Source organism: Vicugna pacos, chromosome 2, assembly GCF_048564905.1.
Source record: "Vicugna pacos chromosome 2, VicPac4, whole genome shotgun sequence".
Taxonomy (NCBI): Eukaryota; Metazoa; Chordata; class Mammalia; order Artiodactyla; family Camelidae; genus Vicugna; species Vicugna pacos.
This window is the reverse complement of record NC_132988.1, coordinates 74,520,993-74,530,119: the sequence shown is the minus strand read 5'-3', so window position 1 is coordinate 74,530,119 and position 9,127 is coordinate 74,520,993. Positions and strand designations below refer to the sequence as shown.

At 40.4% G+C, this 9,127-nt stretch overlaps 1 protein-coding gene across 2 annotated transcripts in view; it reads right to left on the bottom strand.

Annotated features, from left to right (window-relative positions):
- BMP2K (BMP2 inducible kinase) overlaps positions 1–9,127 on the bottom strand; it is a 117,212-nt gene that overhangs the window by 5,703 nt on the left and 102,382 nt on the right. The window lies entirely within an intron of this gene.

Genomic DNA, 9,127 nt, shown 5'->3' with positions numbered 1-9,127 from the left:
CTGAAGAGTCAAAGCAAAATGATTATATCATTCCAGTGCATTTCAAAAACCATTTGCCAGTAAACAGTATGTACTGACACAGAGCATTACAGAGCACGCATAGCAGTTCCCTTGGAGGAAGACATATTGGTAGCTCTTTGTCCTTAGGCTTAGGGACTGCACTTGGCCACAAGTCGATGAACAGGTCCTTCAGAGAAGACAGACTTACTTGTCTCTGTACCCCACACATCACCTACTCATAAGAGACCCTCACTGACAGCTGTCTGATTTATAGCGTCCAGAACAGGACTCTGAATATAATACACAAGCAAGTTTTCTCCCCCATTTCAAAATAAGATTATCCAGCCAAATGCCCTGCTCAGATTCCATGCTTACCTAATAATCTTCTCTTTGTATTTCAACTCTGTTATAAAGTTTTCCTACAGAGATCAACAAGCATGAATAGCTTATCTGCTTAGCTATATGTTTCACTGTAATTTTTAAAATTGGCATTTGGGTTTTTGTTTTTGTTTTTTTGTAAACAAGTGTCTTATGAGTTGGGTTAGCATGAGTGTATCCCCAGAGCCTGATCAAAGCTAAGGACCAGGTCCTGAACTGAGGCCATACCAAGGACATCTGCCTTCCCCAGATGACACCTCTTCCCTTAACCATCACACACTACTATATGTTACATTAAAAGCACACTCCTCTTAAAAAAACAAAACAAAAATAAAACCCTCAACTGTCGGTATGTTGACTGTATGATAGGTAATAAAATTCCATCAAACAAATACAATGCTTTGCAATTTCATTTTTGGGTATGTAGATAGCATATTTACATGAAAATATAATGCTCTCTCAATACATTGGTGTATTACATCGATTTTCCAGAGGTAGGGAACAATCTGAATTGATCCAACCACATATCCATTCATCCCTTCTCCTCCTGTAAGATCAGATATTTTCAAAACACTTAGCTAGGATTGGAAGTACAGTCTTTAGTCATGGAAACTAATTAGCTTATGATGGAAGGACCATTGCTTTCCCATGATTAACACAGTGGTCCCTATGGCATAGGGCACCTCTGAGTGATTTCCTTCCCTTTCAAAGTCAGCACCGTTGTCCTCTCACCTCTGACCATTCCCTCTTGGTCATATTTGTAGAGACTTCTCTTTCACTAACATTTTAAACATGTGTGTTCCCCAGGGTTCTGTCCTTGGCTGTTTCTCTCTCTCTGCGTGCCCCTCCCTGGGTCCTAACCACTTGTGTGTTAATTGCCATTTACACCGTAATGACTGGATCTCTAATATATAACCTTAAATACTCATCTGCCCTATTCATCTAATACTTATCATGAATATGTATATCCTACCATTACTTCCAGCTCAGTGATTTCAAAAGAGATCTTTCCTCCTAAAATGTGCTCCCCACCAGTTCCCTCTAAATTCGTGAACACTTTCATCTACCAAGTTATGGAAACTAGCAGAAATCTGGAAATCATCTTCCCTCTTCCTACCAAACAGTTAAGTATTTTTAGTCTCTAGAAGCCGTTCCCTCCTGTCCCTCTGCTGGCTGTCGATTTCATTCCCTCCTTATCCTCATCTAGCAGCTCTTCAGCTGCTGAACTCAGCTGTCTGCCTCCAGTCCCATGTCCCGCAAACCGCCCCTCTATGCTGCCACCAGAATGACTTCTGAAACACTCATCACATGGCTACTGCTGAAAACCTTTCAGCGTCTCTCTGAAGTCCCAACCCTCAGCCCAGCCCGGGGGCCCTTCTATGGATTCTGTCCTGCAACATCCTTGGCCTCAAACTCTGCTGTCTCCCCCAGGTATTTGTCATTATAGCCACACCTGAACTCTCCCTGCTCAAACTCAGGCACGGCACTGATTTGGATAAAGGTTTTTTTTTTTTTTTTTTTGAGCTCTCTTGCTATCTAAGCCCTTAAGGTTTGCTATCAGAAACAGGAAACTAATCAATTCAGGCAGCAAGGAGCACTTCGCTGTTTTAACCTCTCGCTGCCGTTGTAACACGGGACCGCAGTCCGCAGTCCTTCCAGCACTCCCACTCCCACTGACTTGCCAAGTGTGCTCGGCTGTATTTCAAGACCCAGCCCATGTCACAGCCCTTCGGAGGCACCCCTCAAAAACTACCCATATATGGTGCCCCTGATGAACCTGGTACAAGCCTTAACTGTAGCTTCACCGTATGACAATTATTTGCTTACTTGTCTGTTTTCCCTACTCGATTATGAGCTCGAGACACAGGCCTATTTATCATTTACCTCGTGTATCAATCATTTCTACCCTCGCACTGTGCTCAATCTTTGTTGAATAAAACAGTGACTACTCTGAGCGCCCAGCTGTGGCTACACACACACCAGTACATTCAGAACACAATCAAGTTACATAGAAAAAGAAACCCTTTACATCTGGAGACGTCTTCAGCTCAGAATTCAGCCACTCACATTTTCTCGATTCAACAGAACATTTCTCAGGGCACTTTTCTACATGCTGTCCCCTGGGCATACGTTGGTGAATAAAATAAACATGGTCTCTGCCTTCAGCAGTTCAGAGAGCCTGAGTAAACGTAAGCTGTGACTGGCGCTCTGAGGTAACAGAGCAGAGGTGCAAGTCGCGGGGCAGCGGGCAGGGGTGCGTGACACCGCTCTGGACGGTCAGCCGAGGCCTCCCTGAGGCGGCGAGAGTCTGGGCAGCTACATGAGAAGGAGCTGGCCGTGCAAAGGACAGACAGACGGCTGCTCCAAGTGGAAGCCACGGCATGTGTGAGGACCAAGTCAAGAAAGAGGCTGGCATGCTTGAGGGACTGAAAGTAGGCCCGTGTGCTTAGAGCACAGGGAGCAAGGGGAACACTGGACCAGATGAGGCAGGAAAGGGAGGGGTAACCAGCAGATGGTGAAGGTCTCGTTAAGGCCATGATAAGAAGTTTGGATTTCGTTCTAAATTCAGTGTGCAGTGTGGAGCTGGGGCAAGGCTTTATTCAAAATGTTATGACTACTTAAATTGTCATGATCAAATTTACATTTCAAAAAGATAACTGACTGCTATGTAGGAAAATACGAGGAGGCTGCAAAAGTGGGGAGATCAGGGAAGAGGAAATTGTAGTAACTCAAGTTAAAATTGTGGTGGTCTGGACGACGCTGCAGCAGGGAAAACAGAAGTGGCAGAATTAGAGATTGGAGAGGAAAACTGGATGGATGTACTGCCATTAACACGTAAAGACAGTAAAGGGTGAGTAAAGAATATGTTGGGAAGTAAAGGAGATTATCAAGAATTCGGTTTTGGACACAAAGTTTGAGGCATCCGTGAGACATTTAAGCGCAAGCATCTGTGTCTTGAGCACAATGGCTAGATCTTGGCTGGAGAAAACAGATTTGGGGGTCACCAGTATGCAGAGGGTATGTCGAGAGAGGCACAAGTCTGAAGGAAATCCCTGAGAAGGAGAGGACAGAAGAGGAAAAGGTGATCCAATGCTGAGCCCCGGGTGTAAAACATTTAGAAATCAGCAGAGGAACCTGAACAGCAAACAAGAAAGTGCCAGGGGAGGGAGCAGACCACTGAGCTGGGTGATGCAGAGAAGTCAGCAAACTATGGACAGACAATGGCCACTGGCTCTCCTCGGTTGTGCAGGTTGCTTGCAACCTTGAAGTGGGGAGTGGGAAGGAAATCCAGTGGGGCTGAGGAGGGACAGGGAGAGAAGACGTGGAGAATTCCATCAGCTTATACTTGAATACAAATACGATCTTCAGCCATTATTTTATCTGCCAGTTCCTTGAAACCAGCCAAGAGCTACATACTGTATCTTTACATATAATGAGCTTATCTTAAATCCTAACAGATTAGAACCAAATCACAGGCAGATTCCCATTTGACTTCTCCATAGAGCGTACTGCTGATATTAAAAACAAAGATTGCTTTCAGTTTAGCCGTTGCATTTATTTTCATGAATTTGTGTTCAAAAGCAAAAACGGTAATGGCAAAGACTGGCACCCATCCCTCACATCGGGACAGTCCCTCTAAAATATATTTTAACTTACTATGTCCTCAAGCTACTCCCCTACCCACAGAGAGCTACAACATGCTCCCTCGTGCCTGCTCATGGACACCTCCAAGAACATTCCCATATGCCTCCTAAAGTTTCTTCTGCAGAACACTATTCCAAGAACCAAACAGTCTTGTGGTCTCAGGCCGCTGAGTTTATGAAATGCTGCACTTTATAATGTGCCTCCCCCCTTACCTGGAAGATGCTCATCGTATTATAGGTGCTGACACAAAAAGGTACACAGAAGAATCTGATTTTATAAAACCTAGGATTTCCCAAATTTGTTCACTACACTTTTATTTACATGTAATGCCTATGAACCTTTATAAACAATGTTGCAAAAAGCACTTGGGAAAAATGCTACTCTACAATTTCCCTGGAACAAACTCCATTTCTAGTGCACACAGTTCTGTTCCTGGAAGTTTTCTGGAACATTAAAAATGGGACAAAGTCCTTCAATTGACCTTCTTTTTGTATTCTTACTTTAAGCCCAGTCTTCTAAAGCAATCGTTTCCTTTACCCAGCTGCCCAACTCTGCTCTCCAAAGCACAGTTCTCACTTTCTACTTTCTACTCTGTCTGCCCTTTGTCAGCTTCTCAAAGTTGTATTGCTAACAGATATGTCTGTCTTTGTTGTAAAGTGCTATGCGGATCTACTTTTTAAATGGTGAGTGTGGATATAAATTTGTGGGGTTTTTTCACTTACCATTTTTAATGCACCTTTACAGGTATCAGTATAGTCCACTATCAATTCTGGCATAAACATGAAGAAACACTGTATGTATACTGTTTAACTATTTACCTATAGACCCTCTAGGTTGTTTCTAGCTTTTCAGCATTTTAAACGGAACCATGATCATGGACTTCTTCTCTGAGAGAAAAAAAACCACCACCAAATATCCCTCTTTGTTAATAATAATTTCAGTTTATCTATTTATTGTTATTCTCTCCCTATGAACAATTAATACTCGGCTAACAAAGTTAACCCAGTAACAATCTCTGATAAGATCACAGCTAAATCCTCTACTCTGCTCCCTCATACATGAGGAATATGTATACTGTTATGAGAGAATAATGTAAGAACAGGGTCTATTTTGTAGGATTGTTGTAAAGAAAGGACTTAAAATAGTGCCTGACACATAATGAGCACTCCATAAAGTTCACTGTCATCATCTCCAGGGCAAGGCCCAACTCAGTTATCTCAGCCATCCTTCTCCAATTTCCTATCAACTTTTCTGGACTTGATGGCTGAAGATAGATCTAAATGGGAGGGAAGAGGATGGAGAGGGCAGAGGAGGGTACACATCTATGGCTAATTCAAGAGTGGCTCAGGTCCACTGTAGAATTGCCCAAAAATAAGGAGGCAAACAAATGTATATTCACACACCACTAGGGTGCAATCTGGATCCCAGAAACTGTATCTCTGATTTGTAAACAGCCAGAGTTGAGAGCACAGCAAAAGAAAGAATGCTTTCAAATAGAGCAAGAAGAGATACATGCAGCGATCTATCCCATCTTCATGGTTTCAGATACACCCTTGAAAAGTATGGGCAACTGGGGAAATTTCTGGTTGGTGTAGACGACTGGTTTTACTTCTTTGTTGTCACTCCTTCATAAAACTAAAATAAGGCGATCAAAAATACCTATCCAAATTCCTTTTTTCTCCCATATTCTCACAACCCATCCTGACACTGCTTAAATGTTTCTTTCTCCGTCCTTCCCCTCCTTTACAAAGCGGTGTAGGGTCCAGAGCAGCAGGAGACCTCTCCTCCAGCATACTGAGCGCAACTTAGACATGCAGCGGCACGAAGCACAATTTAAGTTCATGTGCTCATCTCTGCCGCACCGCCTGCTGGGGAAAAACTAAGTTCCAAAGCTACAAGTGACAACAATCTGAGAAGAGGTTTCACTTTCTGTAGACTCGGTGTAGTCTCATTGTCAAACTACAGAAAAACTGAGAAGGAAATAGGAATTACACCAAAATGAAAATTCTTTCAACATATTCTAAGACTTTTAGTTCTGTCTCATAGGCACAAAAGACTGTCAAAATAAGTATTACAAATTATAAAGTTAGTTACCAAATGTACAATGTATGTTGCTTTGAAATGTGACTTCAGAAAACAAACCATGGTTACCAAAGGGGGAAGGGTGGGGAGGGATAAATTAGGGGTTGGGGATTGACATATATACATTACTGTATATAAAACAGGTTAACAACAAGGGCCTACTATATAGCACAGGGAACTATATTCAATTTCTTGTAATAACGTATAATGGAAAAGAATCTGGGGAGAAAAAAATATATATGCATATATATGTATAACTGAATCACTCTGCTATTCACTTGAAACTAACACTGTAAATCAACTACACTTCAATAAATTTTTTTTTTTAAAAAGCAACCTCATGGCTGAGTGCCATCAACTTTTCTTCACCTGAACATATTCCTGTAACAACAACAAAAAATTCAGATATTCCTACTGTTTGCTCCTGGTGCCAGACTGTTTCTTCCAAGTTGTTAGAGTAAATATTACACATTTGATTTACTACGAAACTTAAATCGGGATTATTTCACTGCTTAAGTTAATTTCCCAAAAGGATAGCCTAAATATATTGCCTTTTAATTCAATATATCCCAAATCCTAATAATCCCTATCTTTACTGAGATTCGCATTATTAACATAAAAATGGCTGGTTTTCAGGCAGGCAGAAGGGAGCTATAATATTTACAATAAGCCACTAGGAACATGTACTTAAAACATAAACAAATGTCTAGACTGTGCCCAGGATCATATCTCAATTGCTGCATTTTTTCACAATTAATTGATTTTGGTAAAACATTGTAAAATTTCATATGCTGACCAATTTTTATTTTTGGTTCTAAGTAGGGCACTCTTCCTTCCTCAAACTAAATACAGTAGGATATTGTATTTTGATGGCTTATAATCAGAATATTTTTATTTCTGTTATGTGCCTTGGAACTACAGACTGTAAACATTTCAGCTTTTTGAGTAATCCTCATCTTTGGAGGCTGGGTTTGCTTGCTGCAAACAGCCAAAATCCAACCAGAGCCAAATCCTGAGAATAAAGTGAGTGACTAACATAGACAAGGCAGATTTGGGTAAATCTTTAAGAACAGCAATGATGGGTTATTAAGTATTAAATTCTCTTGTGTAGCAAGCAGGTAAACTGTCTCTTGAGGAAATTCCTGGTTAAGTATTGAAAAAAAAAGTCAGAGCCATGGAAGTCACTAAGTGTCAAGAGAACTGGTACTGATTTACACACGTAAGTTCTGCTTATTCTCACTGCTTCATGGCTTCATATACCTCATATTTACAATTTTAAGGTAGTAGTTCAAAGCCAACTAAAGCAGTGCTTCAACTGGTCAGTACGGTCTGTAAAATAACAGGCATTCACTAAATAAGTGAGAATACCAAATTCACTGTTTGGTAACTGTCTATTTAAAAATATATAGCACACTTTCCTTCCTTCATGAGCAGAGGATACTAACTGAAAGTGTCCTTTGATGACCTGCGTTCTCAGCTGAAGTCGGGTTACTACTTGGTGTCTCACTGTCTCTCTGTAAAGTAGGAGTAACAATGGCATCTGCCTCATAGAGCCGCAGCCGGGATGAGAGAGCCCATGTCGAGTGCGTACAGCAGTGCTGGCACGCTGCAGGGGCTCAGCAAGGGGGGCTCAATTACTGTTACTGCTAATGCATCATGCCACCATTTCATAATGATTTACAGAGTACTCACTATATACTGCCCATGGTACTGAGAAATGAATTAAAGAGGACAGTAACTAAGATTGTCCTGAGCACAAATGCAGGGCCAAGGGTTTTTCATAAGAGTATCTCTGAACTCCCCACCATTTAGGCTCCCACAACATCAAGGTGAAAATGCTCTGGAAGGTTTTCTAATCTTTCCTCTTCAGTCTTTTTAACCACATCTTCAAAAATGTTCCCCTTGCTTTCCATGTCTGATCACTGTTACGGCTTTCTACCAAATCAAAGATATGCAACCAAAGCTCACGCCCTGGATTTCTTATTTCTCCTCCCATTTCTTCCTTCATCCTGTTTCATAGTTTCAACTATAGCTTGAATGCAAAAACAAACAAAACAAAACAAACAAGGAGGGATTTTTAAAGATACAGCCCAATCTCTTTTCGTACATAAAGAATCTGAAACTAGGAAAAAGCTGAATGACTTGCCCAAGTTTAAGGCCATAGTGATTTTTCTGCTGATGACACTAGTTTAAAACTCTCACCTGTAAAAAATTCTACAATTTACCTACCAGTAGAATATCACTACCAGCAAACATTCAATATAGCTTAGCACCAACCTCCTACAAAATACAACCACATACTTGTCCTGTGTTTTTTTTTTTGTATCCTCTTTACAAAGCTACCTCTGAAAAGTAAAAACAAACAAACAAAAAAACTAATAAAATGAACACAGTATTGTTTCTATTTCAGCAAATAGTTATTTGTTGAATACTCTGTACCTGAGTATTTAACAATCTGTAGGGTTAAGTTCTAGAAATATTATAAGGCTTTATCAAAAATGAAAGAATATTCAACTTTACAAAATATGGAAGATTAACTTCCAGAAAAGTCCCTGCTTCCTCATATACAAAATAAGGACAATAATGGAACTTACCTGATAGAGCTGAACATTAATAAAATTCATCTTATCTAGTGAAAGTTCATTAACTATTAAGGTGTGAGAGAGAGAAAGTTTATATTAGATTATCAAAGTATATTGATAATGAATTCATTCATCAAGGTGTTGTATAGCCTACAAAGACAAGACATTTCCTGACTTCAAGAAGCCTATCAGTCACTTTAATAGTTGTGAAACCCATATACCAATCCTGATTCTAGTGATCTGGGAAAATGACTGACCAAGATAAAAATAATTGGGAGGTTCTGAAGAATCAGCTTACCTAACCAAACGAATTTAAGAACACGAATTCATCTATTCCATGCTCAAGTTTTCATAAAAGGATTATTTCTAGATGTTAAAGTTTCAAAGACATCACAGTCTTGCACAGTCCAAAAGAGGATTCCAAACTTAAAAGCTCAAAT